This window comes from Gorilla gorilla, chromosome 4, assembly GCF_029281585.2.
Source record: "Gorilla gorilla gorilla isolate KB3781 chromosome 4, NHGRI_mGorGor1-v2.1_pri, whole genome shotgun sequence".
Lineage (NCBI taxonomy): Eukaryota > Metazoa > Chordata > Mammalia > Primates > Hominidae > Gorilla > Gorilla gorilla.
Window position 1 is genome coordinate 63,125,782 of NC_073228.2, and position 21,018 is coordinate 63,146,799.

At 39.2% G+C, this 21,018-nt stretch overlaps 1 protein-coding gene across 8 annotated transcripts in view; it reads right to left on the bottom strand.

The window, feature by feature from the left end:
- Positions 1-21,018, bottom strand: part of EFCAB5 (EF-hand calcium binding domain 5) — a 184,588-nt gene that overhangs the window by 145,028 nt on the left and 18,542 nt on the right. Inside the window, exon 1 of one of the 8 annotated variants that reach the window (XM_019028289.3) lies at positions 19,028-19,133. The exons of the other annotated variants lie outside the window; for them this stretch is intronic. The gene's annotated coding sequence lies outside the window, so the exon portion shown is untranslated. Of the gene's footprint in view, positions 1-19,027; positions 19,134-21,018 lie in introns of those variants that run through there. 8 annotated transcript variants of the gene reach the window in all.

The window sequence follows — 21,018 nt, forward strand, 5'->3', positions numbered from 1 at the left end:
TTAATCAGAAGCCATTTAGCAGTTCAGTGATTTCATTAAATACGTAGGCTGTTTCTGTTTATTTTCGTTCATTTTTTTGCTTGTACCTCATGATCACATGATGACTATTAGAGCTCCAGCCATCACTTACTCACAGCAAAAAAGCATAGAGGACAAAGGGTTTTTCTCCTCTTGAGGCTCTGTTTTATTATCCGAGAGGAGAAGATCTCAGACTCCCCACTCTAAGACTTCCCTTTACACTTCATCGGCCCTAACTAGGATACATGCCCACGCCCAGACCAATCACTGGTAAAGGGAAATGGGATTACTATGAATAGTATAGACAAATTATAACTTATTTCTTGGTGCCAGGGTTTGGTTCAAATTCTCTGATAACAAGTGATTTTCATCTGCTACAACACTGAGGTTCAGTCGGCAGGCAAAAAGGTAGGGAAGACTGGGCACAGTGGCTCACATTTGTAATCCCAACATTTTGGGAGGCCAAGGCGGGAGGACTGCTTGAGCCCTGGAGGTCAAGACCAGCGTACGCAACATTAGGAAGATGCTGTTTCTACAAACAATAAAAAAATTAGCCAGGCATGGTGGCGTACACCTGTGGTCCCAACTACTCAGGAGGCTGAGGTGGGAGGATCACTTGAGCCCTGGAGGTCGAGGCTGCAGTGAGCCATGATCATGCCACTGCACTCCAGTGAGATTTTGTCTCAAAAAAAAAAAAAAGGTGAGGAAATGTGTGGTGAGTAAGCAAAGAGTCTACCACACATGTATATTTAAATACCTTTCTCTTCATTTTATTGCCAGCTTCCTTTATGTTTTCATTTTTTAAATGCAGGACGGAGATATTAGACCAAGATGGTAGACTGAGAACAGGCACCTATATCCCCTCCCCTACCAAAATCTCTAGCAATGACAGGAAAAGTTGTGTGTATGTTTTTAAAATTTAAAAAATGCGCAAGAATACTACAATCATGAAGGAGGCCTTCAGGAGTCAGGAATTTTGAAGATCTCTGAAAAATGTAAAGCAGGGGAATTCAACTGATTGAAGAAACTATAGGACTAAAAAGATACGGTGGAGACCACTATAAAATTTGGGAGCAGATTTGAGGCACCCCAAGTTTAGAGGATGTAGATATGGGTCATAGGGGAAAGACTGACCTTTTTGTATATCTTAATTCCCATTTGAGCTAATCATCAGGCACCAGAAGGGTTTTCCCCTGCACTGAGTTAAGGTATATAGATGTTTAAGCTAGAGAAGCAAGATTTCCACACGCAGAGAAAATGACCTATTGACAGCTTCACTGTCTGCACATCTTGTCCTTCCCCCACTGGCATCAGACTATAGAAAACAGTAACTCTATAAGAAAGCAAATAGAGAATCTCAAATTCAAATGTAAGCACACATTCACAGAATGTTTAAGAAAAATCATCCCCATGGCTAAATTCAACAAACAGAATAACTAATGCCACCCAAGGAAATACCATTAAATAGAACAAATGTAAGGAGCCTTTAAAAGAATATCCTCAGAGCAGAGAAATTAGAAGAAATTAAAAGTTATTAAAAAGAACACTTAAGAGAACGTAGACCATCTAGTGCTCACGTCTTGGTTTCTAATATCGCTCTCCAATTAAAAAAATCAGAACTCCTTGGAGATACAGCTGATTATAGGATTGGGCTCATCTTGTATATAGGAAATATATACAAGAATATCTTGTAGTGCCTGGAATATCTTGTAGTGCCAGAAAGTAAGGAAGTGCTGAAAAAAAAAACTATAGTAAATAAGTAAAAAGACAAATTTCCTGTGCAGAAATAGTCCAAATAATTTATGTAGATACTCCACACTCAAGGATGTTGGGCATGACTCCCCTCTCTTTAAGTGCGGACTGCATATAGTGACTTCCTCTCAAAGAGTACAATATGGAAATGGGAGAGGGAAAATAACTTTACAGTAGAGAAACCTGACAAATACTATCACAGCCTAACAATCATTATTAACATCAACAGTAACACATCATGTTGACACCATATACCCATATGTATATGTATATGAGTATACGACAGCATATACTCAGCCTCCCAAGTAGCTGGGACTACAGGTGCATGCCACCATGCCCAGCTAATTTTTGTATTTTTTTCTTTTTTGATAAAGACAAAGTCTTACTATGTTGCTTAGGCTGGTCTTGAACTTCTGGCTTCAAGTGATTCACCCACCTTGGCCTCCCAAAGTGCTAGGATTACAGGCATGAACCAGCATGCCCAGCCAATCCAGAACATTTAATATTAATCTTATAAAAGTGTCAGAAGGTGTAAGCCAAGTGTTAGACATAATGAAATATTCAAATAAATAATGTAAGAAATCTCTCAGAACTGAAGAAAGACACAAATCTTCAGCTTTGAAAGGCTTACTAAATGGAGTTTCCATTTGTAATGATAAAAACTTTCTGGAACTAGACAGTAGTAATGGTTGCATAACATTGTGAATTTACTTAATGGCTCTGAATTGTACACTTTAACACAGTTTAAATGGTAAATATTATGATATATGTATCTACCACGATTTTTTTAAAAGCCTACCAAATAAACACAGGATACAAGATTAAAATACAAAAGTAAATTTATTTCCTTGGAACTACCAATTAATAACCAATTTAAAATATTTTACATTTTTAGTTATCAATGAAAATATAATTTTATAAAGCTTTGTGTCATTATAGCAACAAAAATTTAAAATATCTAGAAATAAACTAAACAGAAATGTGTCAGACTAATATGAAGAAAGCTATAAAACTTTACTGAAGTAGTACTGGCACAAGGATAGACACATAGATCAATGGAATAAAATTGAGAGTCCAGAAATAAACCCATACATCTATGACCAATTGATTATATTTTTTAAAGTTCCTCTTGTACTCTGAAACCAATTGATTTTTGACAAGGGTACCAAAACAATTTCTTGGAAAAAACAGTCTCTTCAACAAACGGTGCCATGACAACTGATATCTACATGCAAAGGGATGAATCTGGATGCCTACCTTACACCATATATGAAAATTATAATTAGTCCTAACAGTCATATATACAATAGTCTACCCAATATAACGGCAGAATACATATTTTTCTCAAGTGCACATGGCACATTCTCCAGGATAGACCATATGTTAGGCCACAAAACAAGTCTCAATGGATTTAAAAAAATAGATACCATATAAAATATCTGCTCTTTAATGAAGAGCACAAAGCTTGATGAAGTTAGAAATCAATAAAGGAAAACTAGAAAACGCACAAAGCTACAGAAAATAAACAACTCATTGTTAAATGACTAATGGGTCAAAAAAATCACAAGGGATATTAGAAAATAATAAGAGACAAATGAAAATAAATACACAACATATCAAAATTTATAGGATGCAGTGAAAAAAGGGCTCAGATGGAAACATAGCTGTAAGTGATTACATTTAAAAAAGTCAAATCCGAGGTCAGGAGACCGAGACCATACTGGCTAACACGATGAAACCCCATCTCTGTAAATTAAAAAAAAAAATTAGCTGGATGTGGTGGCAGGCGCCTGTAGTCCGAACTACTCGGCAGGCTGAGGCAGGAGAATGGCGTGAACCCGGGAGGCAGAGCTTGCAGTGAGCCGAGATCAGGCCACTGCACTCTAGCCTGGATGACAGAGTGAGACTCTGTCTCAAAAAAGAAAAAAAAAAAAGTCAAATAAGTAACCTATACACCTTAAGAAACTCGAAAAAGTAGTGCAAACTAAACACAAAACTAGCAAAAGAAAGAAAATAATAAAGGTTAAAGTAGAGATAAACAAAAGAGAGAATAGAAAAATAGTAGAGAAAAACAATTTAACCAAAAATTGGTTCTTTGAAAAAATCAACAGAATGAATAAACCTTGAGCTAGACTGAAAAAAACATTAGCAAAGATACATAAATAACAAAAATCAGAAATGAAAGTGGGGACATTATCACCAACCTTACAGAGATTAAAAAACAAAAACAAAAAACAATTATAAGCTGGGCGCAGTGGCTCACACCTGTAATCCCAGCACTTTGGGAGGCCAAGGCAGGCAGATCATGAGGTCAGGAGTTCGAGACCAGCTTGGCCAACATGGTGAAACCCCGTCTCTACTAAAATTACAAAAATTAGCTAGGTGTGGTGGCATGCACCTGTAATCCCAGCTACTTGGTAGGCTGAGGCAGGAGAATTGCTTGAACCCAGAAGGTGGAGGTTACAGTGAGCTGAGATCACACCATTGCACTCCAGCTCTGGGCAACAGAGCAAGACTCTGTCTTGGAAAACAAAAACGATTATAAGAGAATACTATGAGCAATTTTATGCTAACATATTGGATAACCTAGAAGAAATGAACCAATTCCTTGAAATTACCTAAACTGACTCAAGAAGAAGTAGAAAGTCTCAATAGATCTTGTGTTAGTTAATTTTGTGTCGCTATAAAGAAATACCTGAAAAAAAAAGGAATACCTGAGACTGAGTAATTTACAAAGAAAAGAGGTTTATTTGGCTCATGGTTCTGCAGGCTGTGTGTGAAACAGTGCCAGCATCTGTTCCCAGTGAGGCCTCAAGAAGCTTATAATCATGGTGGAAGGTGGGGGCGGGGCTGGCATATCACATGGTGAGAGAGGGAGCAAGAGAGAGAGAGGGAAGGGGTACCAGGCTCTTTTAAACAACCAGATCTCACATGAACTCATAGAGTGAGAACTCACTCATTACTGCAAGAACAGCACCAAACCATTCACGAGGGATCCACCCCATAACCCAAAAACCTCCCACTAGGCCCACTTCCAACATCACAGGTCACATTTCAACATGAGATTTGGAAGGGACACACATTCAAACCATATCAGACCTCTAACAAGTAAAGAGATTGAATCAGTGATCAGAAACTTCCCAACAAAGAAAAGTCTTGCATCAGATGGCTTCACTAGTGACTTCTATCAAATATTTAAAGAAGAATTGAAATGAATTCTTACCAAATGCTTGTAAAAAATTGAAGAGGCAGGAACACTTCCTAATTCTTTCTATGAGGATAGAATTACTCTGATACTAAAGCTAGATAGATATCACAGTAAAATTATAGGCCAATATTCCTTATGAATATAGATGCAAAAATCCTCAACAAAATATTAACAAATCAAATCCAAGACCATAGTAAAAGCCTTTTCAACATGAAATCTTTCCAGATTTATCTCAGGAATGCAAAGGTGGCTCAACATAAGAAAATCAAGCAATGTAATCCATCACATTCATAAAATGAAGGGGAAAAAAGCCACATAATCAATGCATATGGAGAGAACATTCCTAAAAATAATAAAGGTAGTTATTTAAAAATCCACAGTTGGCCAGGTGTGGTGGCTCACGCCTCTAATCCCAGCACTTTAGGAGGCTGAGGTGGGAGAATTGCTTGAGTCCAGGAGTTCAAGACCAGCCTGGGTAACATAGTGAGATCCTGTCTCTACAAAAAATTTAAGAATTAGCTGGGTGTGGTAGCACATGCCTATAGTCCCAGCTACTTGGGGGGCTAAGGTGGGAGGATCACTTGAACCCTGGAGTTTGAGGCTTCAGTGAGCCATAATCATGCCACTCACTCTGGTCTGGGAGACAGAAAGTGACCCTATCTCAAAACAAAAATAAAAATAAAAAGTTCACAGTTAACATGACACTCAGTAATGGAACACTGAAAGCTTTCTCCCTAAAATGAGTAACAAGAAAAGAATGCCTACTTTCACCACTGCTGTTCAACATCATACCAGAGTTCTAGCCAGAGCTATAAGACAAGAAAAACAAACAAAAGGCATCCAAATTGGAAAGAAAGAGGTAAAACTGTCTCTATTCACAGATGACATGATCCTATATATAGAAAGAATCCATAAGAAAGCTACTAGAGCTATTGAACAAATTCAATAGGGCAACATACCAAGACCCTGTCTATAAAAAAAAAAAAAAAAAAAAAAGCCAGGCATGGTGGCACGTACCCGTAGTCCCAGCTATTGGTAGCTGAGGTGGGAGAATTGCTTGAGCCCAGGAGTTCAAGGGTGCAGTGAGCTATGATTACATCACTGCAGTCCAATCTGGGCAACAGAGTGAGACCCTATCTCTAAAAAAATAAAAACAGGGGGAAAAAGGAAAGCAATTCCATTTATAAAAGCAGCTAAAAGAATAGAATACTTAGGAATAAATTTAACCAAGGAAGTGAAAGATATATGCTAAAAACTATAAAACATTGCTGAAAGAAATTAAAGAAAACATAAATAAATAGAAAGATGTCCCTATTCATAGATAGGAATACTTTACATTGTTAAGATATCAATTCTACCCAAAGTGATCTACAGATTCAATGCAATCAAAATTCCAATAGTCTTTTTCACAGAAATAGAAAAAGTGATCCTCAGATTAATATGAAACTGCAAAGGCCCTTGAATAGCCAAAATAAATCTTGAAAAAAAAAGGAACAAACTTGAAGGATTCACACTACCCAACTCTGAGACTTACTACAAAGCTACAACAAATAAAACAGTACTGTAGTAAGGACAGACATATAGACTAATAAAATAGGATAGAGAGGCCAGAAATAAACTCTCATATATAGTCAATTAATTTGTGACAAGGGTCTCAAGACCATTCAATAGGGAAAGAATAATCTTTTCAACAAGTGGTACTGAGACTACCTGATACATCATGTAAAAGAATGAAGTTGGTCCTTTACCTTATATACAAAAATGAACTGAAAACAAATCAAAGATCTAAACTGAAGAGAGTAAACGATACGACTTTCCCAGCTTGGGCAACATAGTGAGACTGTGTCTCTACAAAAAATTAAAAAAACAAATTAGCCAGGCTTGGTGATGCACACCTATAGTCCCAGCTACTTGGGAAGCTGAGGTAGGAGGATCACTTCAGCCCAGGAGGTCAAGGCTGCAGTGGGCCATGATCATGCCACTGCACTCTACCCTGGGCAACAGAGTGAGACTGTGTCTCTAAAAACAAACAAACAAAACCATACAACTCTTAGATGAAAAATGAAAACCTGTGGAAAATCTTCATGCCACTGGCTTTAACAATGACTTCATGGATATAACACCAAGAGCACAGAAAACAAACAAAAAAAGATAAAATATACTTTAAAATTAAAAAACTTTTGTACATCAAAGAATTATGTCAAAAAGTGAAAAGATGATGTAGTAAATGAGAGAAAATATTTGTAAAGCATATAACTGATAAGGAATTAATATTCAGAATATATAAAGAACTTCTAAAACTCAATAACAATAAAACAACCTAATTCAAAAATGGGCAAAGGATTTGAACAGACATTTCTCCTAAGAAAATATACAAATGGTCAATAAGTACATGAAAAGATGTTCAACATTATGAGTTATTAGGGAATGCAAATCATAACTACAATGAGATACCACTTCACATTTACTAAGATGGTTATAAGAAAATAAAAACAAACAGAAACTCAGAAAATAACGAGTGTTGGTAAGAATGTACAGAAATTGGAACTCTCATGCTTTGCTGGTGGGAATGCAAAGTGATGCAGCTATTGTGGAAAACTGTTGTGGTTTCTCAAAACATTAAACGTAGAGCTGGGTACAGTGGCATGTGCCTGTAGTCCCAGATACTTGGCAGGCTGAGGTGGGAGGATTGCTTAAGCCCAGGAGTTCAATTCCAGCCTAGGTAGCATACCAAGACCCTGTCTCTTAAAAAAAAAATAATAATAATCAATAATAGTAATATAGTTTAATTTTTTAAGGTAAAGCTAGAACTACATATGACCCAGCAATCCCACTTCTATGTATATATCCAAAAAAATTGAAAGCAGGGGCTCAGATACTCGCACATCAGTGTTCATGGCAGCAGTATACACAATCAGTAAAAGGTGGAAACAACTCAAGCATCATTCACAGACGAATGGATAAACAAAATGAGGTATAGATGTACAATGAAATATCATTCACCCATTGAAAAAGTGAAATTTTGGGGGTAGGGGAAGGAGAGCATCAGGATAAATAGCTAATGCATGTGGGGCTTAATACCTAGGTGACGGGTTGATAGGTGCACCAAACAACCATGGCACAAGTTTACCTGTGTAACAAACCTGCACATCCTGCACATGTATCCCAGAACTTAAAATAAAATAAAATATTTTAAAAAATGAAATTTTGAGAGAGGCAGAGCAAGATGGCCTAACAGAACCCTCCAGTGATCATCCGCCTCACAGGAACACCACATTGAACAACTATCCACACAAGAAAGCACCTTCATAAGAACCAAAAATCAGGTGACTGATCACAATACCTGGTTTTAATATCATATCAAGGAAAGAGGCACTGAGAATAGGAAAGACAGTCTTGAAATGCATATACCACCCCTCCTCCATCCCCCAGCAGTGGCCTCACAGTACAGAGACAGAATATGATGCTTGGGGCAGGGAGAGCACAGTGACTGTGGGATTTTGCATTGTCACGCAGTGTTGCCCTGTCACAGTGGAAAGCAACATGGGGTAGAATTCAGCTGGTGCCCACAGAGGGAGCATTTAGACCAGCCCTGGCCAGAGGGGAATTTTCCATCCCAGCAGTCAGTACCTGAGTTCCAGCTAGCCCACCACTGAGGGCTAAAGTGCTCTGGGGTTCTAAATAAACTTGAAAGGAAATCTAGGCTATAAGGACTGTAGTTCCTGGGCAAGTCCTGGTGCTGTACTGGGCTCAAAGCCAGTGGACTTGGGGTGTACATGACCTAGTGAGACACCAGCTAGGGCAGCCAAGGGAGTGGTTGTGTCACCCCTCCCCCAACTCCAGACAGTGCAGCTCGTAGCTTCGGCAGAGACTCCTTCCAATTAAGGAAAGGAGAGAGGACAGTAAAGAGGGCTTTGTCTTGCAACTTGGATACCAGCTCTGCTACAGTAAAATAAAGTACCAAGCAGAGTCCTGGAGTCCCCATGCTAGGCCCTGCCTCCCAGATGACAATTTTAGACACATCCTGGGCCAGAAGGGAATCTACTCTCTTGAAGGAAAGGACCCAGTAGGATTCATCACCAGATGACTAAAGTGCCCATGGGCCTTGAATAAACATCAGTGGTAGCCAGGCAGTACTCACTGCCTTGGGTGAGACCCAGTGCCGTGCAGGCTTCAGGTATGACCCAGTACATTCCCAGCTGTGGTGGTCATGGAAAAGACTCCTTCTGCTTGAAGAAAAAAGAGGGAAGAGTAAAAAGCATGTTGTCTTGCAACTTGGGTGCCTGCTAAGCTACAGTAAAATGAAACACCAAGTAGATTTCTAAATGTATCAACTCTAGGCTCTAGTTCCTGGACAGCATTTCTAGACTCACTCTGGGCCAGAAAGGAACTCGTTGCCCTGAAGGGAAAGACACAGGCTGAATTTACTAGCTGCTGACTAAAGAGCCCTTGGGCCTTGAATAAACATCAGCAGTAGCCAGACAATAGTTGCCAAAGGCCTCGGGTGAGACTCAGTACTGTGCCGGCTTCAGGTTGGACCTGGCACAGTCCCAGTGATGGTGGCCACAGCGGGGCTTGTGTCACTCTTCCCATAAGTCCAGGCAGCTCAGCACAGAGAGAGAGACAGACTCCATTTTGGCAGGGGGTTGGGGAGATGTGAGGGAAGAGAACAAGAGTCTCTGCCTGGTAATCCCGGGAATTCTCCTGGATCTTACCCAAGACAACCAAGGCAGTACCTCTACAAGGCTTCAAGAGTCACAGTGTTAGTGGGTTTGGGGTGCCCTCTAATGCAGATATGGCTGCAGTGACTGAAGGCTTAGATCACAACACTCAATTCCCTTTGAATACTTAGAAAGCATTCCCAAGAAGGATGGATACAAACAAGCCCAGACTGTGAAGACCACAGTAAGTACCTAACTCTTCAATGCCCAGACATCAGTGAACATCCACAAACATCATGACCTTATCAAACAAAGTAAGAGAACACAGTGACCAATCCCAGAGTCACAGAGATATCTGACCTTTCGGACAGAGAATTCAAAATAGCTGTTTTGAGGAAGCTCAATGAAATTCAAGATAGCACAGAGAAGGAATTCAGAATCGTATCAGATAAATTTAACAAACAGATTGAAATATTTTTTAAAAATCAAGCAGAAATTCTGAAGCTGAAAAATTCAATTAGTGTACTGAAGAATGTATGATGTTCCCTCAATTGCAGTATTGATCAAGCAGAAGAATTAGTGAGCTTGAAGACAGGCTATTTGAAAATACACAGTCAGAGGAGACAAAACTATAAAAAAGAACGAAGCATGACTGCAGTATCTAGAAAATAGACTCAAAAGGGCCAAGTTAAGAGTTATTGACCTTAAAGAGAAGGTAGAGAGAGAGATTTGGGTAGAAAGTTTATTTAAAAGGATAAAAACAGAAGATTTTCCAGAAAAAGATAACAATATTCAGCTATAATATTTTTTTCTTAATAAAATAAAATTACAGGCCAATATTTCTGTAGTCAGATATTTCTTTAGTCTGATGAACATTGAAGCAAAATCCTCCACAAAATACTAGCAAACCAAATTCAACAACACATTAAAAAGATAATTCATTGGCAATTATTAAAAAGTAAAGCCACAACAGATGCTGGCAAGGCTGTGGAGAAATAGGAACACTTTTACACTGTTGGTGGGAATGTAAATTAGTTCAACCATTGTGGAAGACAGTGTGGTGATTCCTCAAAGATCTAGAACCAGAAATACCATTTGACCCAGCAATCCCATTGCTGGGTATATAGTATATACCCAAAGGAATATAAATCATTCTGTTATAAAGATACATGAACACATATGTTCATTACAGCACTATTCACAATAGCAAAGACATGGAATCAACCCAAATACTCATCAATGATAGAATGGATAAAGAAAATGTGGTACATATATACTATGGAATACTATGCAGCCATAAAAAGGAATGAGATCATGTCCTTTGCAGGGACATGGATGGAGCTGGAAGTCATTATCCTCAACAAACTAACACAGGAGCAAAAAACCAAACACCGCATGCTCTCACTTATAAGTGGGAACTGAACAGTGAGAACACGTGGACACAGGGAGGGGAACAACATACACTGGGGCCTGTTGGAGGGGTGTGGGATGAGGAAGAGCGTCAGGATAAACAGCTAATACATGTGGGGCTTAATACCTAGGTGATGGTTTGATAGGTGCAGCAAACAACCATAGCACATGTTTACCTATGTAACAAACCTGCATGTACTGCACATGTATCCTGGAACTTAAAATAAAATAAAAATTTTTTTAAAATCCCTCATCATGCCAGGGATGCAAGGGATGCAAAGATGGTTCAATATATGTAAGTTAATCACTGTGACACATCATATCAACAGAATGAAAGACAAAAACCATATGATCATTTCAACTGATGCTAAAAAAGCATTTGATGAAATTCAACAGCTCTTCATAATAAAATCCCTCAAAACACTGGGTATAGAAGGAATATACCTCAACAGAATAAAAGCCATATATGACAGACCCACAGCTAGTATCACACTGAATGGAAAAAAAATGACAGCTTTTCCTCTAAGATCTGGAGCAAAATAAGGATGCCCATTTTTACCATTGTTATTCAACATAGTACTGGAGTCCTAGCTAGAGTAATCAGATAAGATAAAGAAATAAAATGCATCCAAAATGGAAATAAAGAAGTCAAATTATCCTTATTTGCAGGATTTCTCTTTTTCTCTCTCCCCAGCCCACCTCTCTCTTTCTTTCTCTCTCTCCCTCCCTCCCCGCTTTCCTTCTTTCAATCACTCCCTTGACTTCTAACACTACAGGTTAATTTTGCTTGCTTTTGAACCTCATATTAACGGAATCACAGAGTATGTGCTCTTTTGTATCTGTTGTTACTCAACAACATAACCACTTAGGGTCATGTTGTGTGGCATTAGTTGTGTTAAATCAACTTTGGTCTAAAGCTGCATCCATACAAATTTTCAATTTGGCCTAAAGGTTTCTCCATACATAGTGAACTGTAACCAAACTTGATGTGTAAAAAGACCATAACCTACTGTTGTAACAAGTAGCTGAGTGTGAGCCAATCACAGCAGCCAAACTTCTGTCAACCACAGACAGTCAGCTGTTCATACCAGCTTCAAATAAGGCAAGTGCCCAGTTGTAACCAATCTAGCTGTTTCTGCACCTCACTTCTGTTTTCTGTACATCACTTTCCTTTTTGTGTCTGTAAATGTCATGTGACCCTGTGATAGCCCTGGAGTTGCTCTGATCCTTTTCTGGTTCTGGAAGCTGCCTGATTCCTGAATTGTTCTTTGTTCAATTAAACTCTGTTCAATTTGTCTAAAGCTTTTCTTTTAACAGTTGTTATTCATTGCTACGTAGTATACTATTGTATAACTATATTACAATTTATTTATTCTACTGTTGATAGACAATTTAATAGATTCCAGATTTGGCTATTCCCTAAAAAACTGTTTCAATATTCTGCATATGGCTAGCCAGTTATCCCAACACCATTTATTGAATAGGAAGCTCTGTCCCCATTGTTTGTTTTTGTCAGCTTTGTCAAAGATCAGATAGTTGTAGGTGTGTGGCCTTATTTCTGGGTTCTCTATTCTGTTCCATTGGTCTATTTGTCTGCTGTTGTACCAGTACCATGCTGCTTGGATTACTGTAGCCCTGTATATAGTTTGAACTCAGGTAGCATGATTCCTCCAGGTTTGTTCTTTTTGCTTAAGATTGCTTGGCTACTCGAGCTGTTTTTTGGTTCCACATAAATTTTAGAATAGTTTTTTTTTTTTTAGTTCTGTGAAGAATGTCATTGGTAGTTTAATAGGAATTTCATTGAATCTATAAATTTCTTTGGGAAGTATGGCCATTTTAACAACATTGATTCTTCCTATACATGAGCATGAAATGTTTTTCCATTTGTGTCATCTCTGATTTCTTTGAGCAGTGTTTTGTAGTTCTCCTTGTAGAGATCTTTCACTTCCTTGGTGTATTAATCTGTTCTCATGCTGCTAATAAAGGCATATCCCAGACTGGGTAATTTATAAAGAAAAAAAAATTAAGGGACTCACAGTTCCACGTGGCTGGGGAGGCCTCACAATCATGGTGGAAGGCAAAGAAGGAGCAAAGTCATGTCTTACATGGCAGCAGGCAAGAGACAGAGCATGCGCAGGGGAACTCCCCTTTATAAAACCATCAGATCTTGTGATATTTATTCACTAACATGAGAACAGCATGGAAAAGACCCACCCCTATGATTCAATTAACTCCCACCAGGTCCCTCCCAGGACACGTGGGAATTATGGGAGCTATAGTTCAAGATTTGGGTAGGGACACAGCCAAACCATATCATTCTGCCCCGGCCCCTCCCAAATCTCATGTTCCCTCATTCCAAAACCAATCATCCCTTCCCAACAGTCCCCTAAAGTCTTAACTCATTTCAGCATTAACTCAAAAGTCCACAGTCCAAAGTCTCATCTGAGACAAGGCAAGTCCCTTCTGCCTATGAGCCTGTAAAATCAAAAGCAAGTTAGTTACTTCCTAGATACAATGGGGGTACAGGCATTGGGTATACATCCATTCCAAATGGGAGAAATTGGGCAAAACAAAGGGGCTACAGGCTCCATGCAAGTCCAAAATACAACAGGGCAGTAAAATCTTAAATCTCTGAAATGAGCTCGTTTGACTCTGTGTCTCACATCCAGGTCACACTGATGTAAGAGGTGGGCTCCCACAGCCTTGGGCAGCTCTGCCCCTGTGGCTTTGCAGGGTACAGCTCCCTTTCTGGCTGCTTTCACAGGCTAGCATTGAATGTCTCTGGCTTTTCCAGGTGCACGATGCAAGCTGTTGGTGAATCTATCATTCTGGGGTTTGGAAGACGGTGGCCATATTCTCATAGCTCCACTAGGTGGTGCCCCAGCAGGGACTCTGTGTGGGGGCTCCAACTCCACATTTCCCTGCCACATTGCCCTAGTAGAGGTACTCCATGAGGGCTCCATCCCTGCAGCAAACTTCTCCCTGGACATCCAGGAGTTTCATACATCCTTGAAATCTAGGCAGAGGTTCCGAAACCTCAGTTTTTGATTTCTGCACACCCACAGGCCCAGCACCATGTGGAAGCTGCCAAGGTTTAGGGCTTGCACCTGCTGAAGCAATGGCCTGAGCTGTACCTTGGCCCCTTTTAGCCACAGCTGGAGTGGATGGGATGCAGGGCACCAAGTCCCAAGGCTGCACACAGCAAGGGGGGCCCTGGGCCCGACCTATGAAACCATTTTCCCTCCTAGGCCTCTGGACCTGTGATGGGAGGGGCTGCCATGAAGGTCTCTGACATGCCCCAGAGACATTTTCTGCACATGTCTTGGTGATTAAAATGTGGCTCATTGTTACTTATGCAAATTTCTGCAGCTGGCTTGAATTTCTCCCCAGAAAATGGAGTTTTCTTTTTTATTGCATAGTACTACACATAGTACTATTGCATAGTACTACACATAGTACTATTGCATAGTACTACACATAGTACTATTGCATAGTACTACACATAGTACTATTGCATAGTACTACACATAGTACTATTGCATAGTACTACACATAGTACTATTGCATAGTACTACACATAGTACTATTGCATAGTACTACACATAGTACTATTGCATAGTACTACACATAGTACTATTGCATAGTACTACACATAGTACTATTGCATAGTACTACACATAGTACTATTGCATAGTACTACACATAGTACTATTGCATAGTACTACACATAGTACTATTGCATAGTACTACACATAGTACTATTGCATAGTACTACACATAGTACTATTGCATAGTAGTCAGGCTGCAAAATTTTCAAACTTTTATGCTCTGCTTCCTCTTGAACCCTTCACTGCTTAGAAATTTCTTCCCCCAGATACCCTAGATTATCTCTCAAGTTCAAAGTTCCACAGATCTCTAGGGCAGGGGCAAAATGCTGCCAGTCTCTGCTAAAACATAGCAAGTCACCTTTGCTCCAGTTCCCAACAAGTTCCTCATCTCCATCTGAGACCACATCAGTCTGAACTTTATTGTCCATATCACTATAAGCACTTTGGCCAAAGCCGTTCAACAAGTCTCTAGGAAGTTCCAACTTTCCCGCAACTTTCTGACTTCTTCTGAGCTCTACAAACTGTTCCAACCTCTTCTTGTTACCCAGTTCCAAAGTCGCTTCCACATTTCTGGGTATATTTACAGTAGCATGCCAGTTCTGGTACCAATTTACTGTATTAGTCTGTTCTCATGCTGCTAATAAAGACATACCTGAGACTGGGTAATTTATAAAGAAAAAAAATTTAATGGACTCACAGGTCCATGTGGCTGGGGAGGCCTCACAATGATGGTGGAAGGCAAAGAAGGAGCAAAGTCAGGTCTTACATGGTGGCAAGTAAGAGAGAGAGAGCATGTGCAGGGGAACTCCCCTTTATAAGACCATCAGATCTTGTAAGACTTTCTCACTATCATGAGAACAGCATGGAAAAGACCTGCTCCCCACGATTCAATTACCTGCAACTGGGTCCCTCCCATGAGACATGGGAATTATGGGAGCTACAATTCAATATTTGGGTGGGGACACAGTCAAATCATATCACTTGATTAGCTGTATTTTATTTTTTTTTTTTGTGGCAATTGTGAATGGGACTGTGTTCCTGATTTGGTGCTTGGCTTTACTGTTGTTGGTGTATAGGAATGCTAGTGATTTTTGTACGTTGATTTTGTATCCTGAGACTTTGCTGAGGTTGTTTATCACCTTAAGGAGCTTTTGGGCTGAATATGGCATTTTCTAGATATAGGATCATGTAGTGTGCAAACAGGGATAGTTTGACTTCCTTTCTTCCTATTTGGGTGCCCCTTATTTATTTCTCTTACCTGATTGCTCTGGCCAGGTAAACTCGCTATTTTTAACCTTAACTGGAAAGTAGTTATTAAGATGTGCTTCAATCATTAATAACTCTCAATAAATAATATTATATAATAATAGCAAGAGACCAGAATCTTTATAACTCTAGAGCAGTTTTTTTAACCTTACTTATTACAAAATATTAAAGACCTGCAAGTATAATGATGATATAATAAGTAGCATGTATCTACTCTTAGCTTAAGAAAAAAACTACCTATATATTAAAGCCTCCCATAGACTGCTACTTTGAGAGATAGACTATTCTGAATTTCATGTTTATCATTTCTATGCACTTATTTTTATTCTATCTAAGCAATACAATATTGTTCTTGTTTTTTAATTTCATAAAAAAATTTCATACTATATATATTCTACAGTCTTTTTTATACTTAGTAGTTGGAAGATTCATCTATATTGAAAGGTATAGTTCTAGTTCATTCATTTTCACTGCTGCATAATACCTTATGATATAACTGTATTGTAATGTGTTTATTCATTCTCTTTTAGATAGACTGGGTTATTTCCAGTTTTTCTTTTTTTACTATAAAGACAATCCTATTGTGAAAAGTATTGCATATGTCTCTTTGTGTCCACATGTGAGGGTTTCTCTGGTATATAATTACTAGGATTTCAATTGTAGGTGGTATGTTTTGAATGTATGTGTTCCTCCAAAATTCATATGTTGGAACCTAAGACCCAATGTGATAGTATTAAAAGGTGGTACCTTTAGGGAAGTGATTAAGTCATGAGGGCTTTGCCTTCAAGAATGGATTAACAGTACCTTTCTAAAAGGGCTGGAGGGAACTAGCTAGGAACCTCCCTTTTTTTGCCCTTCCATCTATTCTGCCATGTGAGGACAGTGTTCATCTCCTCTGGAGGACACAATGTTCAAGGTGCCATCTAGGAAGCAGAGACAAGGCCCTTACCAGACATGAAACTTGCTGGTGCCTTGATCTTGGACTTCCCAGCCTCCATAACTGTGAGCACTAAATTTACACTGTTTATAAATTACCCAGTCTATGCTATTTTGTTATAGCAGCAGGAACAGACTGGCACAGGGTCATAAGTATGTGCATTTCACCTTAAGGAGATATTATTAAATTATTTCCCAGAGTGATTGGTTCCAATTTATGTCACCACCTGCAAGAATAAGAGTTCCTACTGTAGAGCAGTGGTTTTTGAACTATGCTTCTCAGGGTCCCAAGAGGGAGTTTCAAAGGCCATAGGACTCTAAGCCCCTTGTACTGTTTGTGACTGGAACAGCTATGCTTCAATTTGTTTTACGTAATTGTAGAGCATAGGAAATTTTCATTTGAAAAAAAAGGTTTTTCTCCCTTAGAAAAGTTTAAAAACCAATATCCTGGCCGGGTGTGGTGGCTCACACCTGTAATCCCAGCACTTTGGGAGGCCAAGGCGGGCAGATCACAAGGTCAGGAGATTGAGACCATCCTGGCTAACACGGTGAAACCCCGTCTCTACTAAAAAAAAAAAAAAAAAAAATACAAAAAATTAGCCAGGTGTGGTGGCGGGCACCTGTGGTCCCAGCTACTTGGGAGGCTGAGGCAGGAGAATGGCATGATCCCAGGAGGTGGAGGTTGCAGTGAGCGGAGATCGCCCCACTGCACTCCAGCCTGGGAGACAGAGAAAGACTCCGTCTCAAAACCAAACCAAACAAAACAAAACAAAAACAAAAAAACAATATCCTGAAGAATACTTTTAAATCTTATTTAGATAGTATCCATCTTTCTGTCCAGGAGAAAAATTGGTCTGTGAAGAAACCCTTGAAAAGCCAACATTTCATCTACAGAATGTCTTAAATCTAACAGTGGATAGTATTTATCAATCTCTCTCCCAAGTTTTGATTTCTTCCTTGGCCTCTTCTCTTATTCCAATATGGGAAAAGTAAAGAGGGTAGTATAATGCTTCCCCTCACCTCTAAGTTGGATTTGCAAACTTATTAACTGCTTTGGGTGGTGGAAGAGGGAAAGGTGTGTTTCCCTTCTGTTTTGTCACAATGCTCATAAATATATAATGCTTTTATTTTTATTTTTAAATAAGTGTAAAAAGAAAGGAATTCATTCAAGTCTATAGGTTCTAATGTACAGTTGACCCTTGAACAATGTAGGGGTTAGAGGAAGCAATATCTGCACAGTCAAAAACCTATGTATAACTTTCAACTCCCCCAGAATTTGACTGCTAGTAGCCTACTGTTGACCAGAAACCTTACTGAAAACATAAGCAGTTGATTAACACATATTTTGTATGTTATGTGTATTATATACTGTATTCTTATAATAAAGTAAGCTAGAGAAAGAAAATGTTATGAAGAAAATCATAAGAGGCTAGGTGCAGTGGCTCACATCTGTAATCCCAGTGCTTCGGGAGGCTGAAGCAGGATGATCACTTGAGGCCAGGAGCTCAAGACCACTCTGGGCAACATAGCAAGACCCAGTCTCTGCAAAAAAAAATTAAAAACTTAGGTGGGTGTGGTGTACATGCCTGTAGTCCCAGCTGCTCAGGAGGCTGAGGCAGGAGGATCCCTTGAGCCCAGGAGGGAGAGACTGCAGTGAGCTCTGATTGCACCACTATACTCCAGCTTAGGCAACAGAGTGAGACCATGTATCTGTATTTTTTTTAAAAAGAAAGAAAGAGAGAGGTGGTGGGGAGGAGGAAGGAAGGAGGGAGAGAGAGAGGGAAGGAGGGAAGGAAGGAAGAGAGGAAGGAAGGAAGGAAGGAAAGGAAGAAAGGAAGGATATCATAAGGAAGATAAAATATATTTACTATTCATTAAGTAGAAGCAGATCATCATAAATGTTTTCATTCTCATTGTCCTCATGTTCGATAGACTGAGGAGAGGAGGAAGAGGAAGGGTTGATCTTGCTGTTTTGGAGTGGCAGAGGTGGAAGAAAATCTGTGTATAAGTGGACCCATGCAATTCAAACTGTGTTGTCCAAGAGTCAACTGTACTCTTTCCTTTTAACCTGTCTCCCATAACCCAAGGCAGACAATTCCTCCTCCTGCATTAAGGATATATGGCAACTTAATATCTACCCATCTGTCATGGCTCATTAGTAAACTCACACGTGAACTAAGGCATTCTCCATCTTCATTGCAGCCTGTTAGTGCTCTTCTAGTGTACTTGGCTATCATTGGTTGCTAAGCAATAATCCTAGTGCTTGCATTGTCCCCACTGACGTACGGAATGGAAGTAGACATGTGTTTGGTTACCACTGTAGTCAAACACTTCTCTCTTAGAACCACAAAAACAAGAAAAAGAAGCGCAGCAACAGCAGGGTCAACAAATCAGGATTCTGAACAAGCCTATATGAAGCTGTCTTTTGACTGAGTCACCTCTGAATTCATGGATCACAAATTACAGCACTGCCCCAAGGGCAATTTAATTCAGAGGTTTAATTGAATAGTTTCAAAGATGTACTGGATTTTTTAGCAGGTCTCTGGTTGGACATCCTAAACCTTTTAAGATTGATTGATTAATTCATTTATATACTGACTCAATAAATAACTATTAATTTCTCACTGCGTGCCAGGCACTGGAATTCTTTTTCAGGATCATCTTCCTAAACTTTTCCAAGAATCAAGAGCCTTTCAAGCTCTGCCCCCAATATGTACATCTTCGCCACTCTAGTGGTCTACCTTCTAATATAAAAAGAACTATCCAGGCACTATGAGTATAAATGCTTTCAACTAAATAAGTAGGGACACAAAAGAATTCCTTGCACATATTTTGAAAAGTCTAGCCTTATAATGACTTTTATCATTTTCAGCTCTCAGTGTATGGCCCACTGCTGGGCAGAGCCTCAGTACAAAGCCTATTTAAGGACATAAATAGGAATGAATTATAATTCATATTGTAATAAGTCTTAGCAGGCTCTTTCTTCACAAGGAGGCATATAACATTAGTGGGTCTGGCTGCTGATTAAACTGGTGAAAACTGACCCAGCAGGGCTACTTAAGCTGTATGATGTTTTCTTTAAACACAGGCCCTGTTTGAAACTCAGCGGCTTTGTCCTTATTATCAGGATTTCTTAACATTGGCACATGATGTAGAATGACTGCTGCAAAGGAAGGAGGTAAAGAATTACTACTAAACACCACTGGAATTAAAATTCAATAGATAAAGGAAAAGGCAGTTTCCTACAAAACACTGTTAATCTTAGGGCTGTGTAATAAGAATATAACTGAGCAAACTGATAGTTAAAAAAAATTCTCAAAATGCAAGTTAAGCTCAGCCTGAAAAGTAGAAAAACAAGGGTAAAGAAATGAGGAACTGACATGATATATTTAACCACAGTATTTTCTATGCAACGATATGTATTTGAGTGCATGTTGGGAGCTGCTTATCAAGATAACATGACTTTAATTTTGACAAGTATGTAACAAGGATGAAGACACTTCCTTTGACCTGTTGAAATTGCAGTAACAGTTCCTCTTCCTACTTTGTATATACCCACACACACACACACATTCACAAATGAGGGATTTAGAGTAAAAAGTTTTAATAATCATAAATAATGATTATTTAATAAATAAGTACACTGCATTGTGTTTAATATCAGAATAAGCAACTGCAATGTTTTCAGTACATATCATATACTGGGATAAATCGATTTAAACAAAACACATTTCTCTCTACCATACATTGAAAAGCAATAAGAGAAATTGAAAGTAGAAGAAGAGGAAAGACCACAAACTCTTGCTTGATATGTTTTCTGGGGAGGTGAAAAATTACCTGATGGAATACATATGTACAGTTTTGTAGGTGCAAATGTGGCCACAAACTAATTAAAGTGAACATCTAATTAAATTTATAACAAATTACCTATATCAAAATTCTGTTTGGCATCTTTAAAATGAATGAGTTAATTTAGGCCAGGCGCGGTGGCTCAAGCCTGTAATCCCAGCACTTTGGGAGGCCGAGGTGGGCGGATCACCTGAGGTCAGGAGTTTGAGACCAGCCTGGCCAACATGGCGAAACCCCGTCTCTACTAAAAATACAAAAATTAGATGGGCATAGTGGCAGGTGGCTGCAATCCCAGCTACTTGGGAGGCTG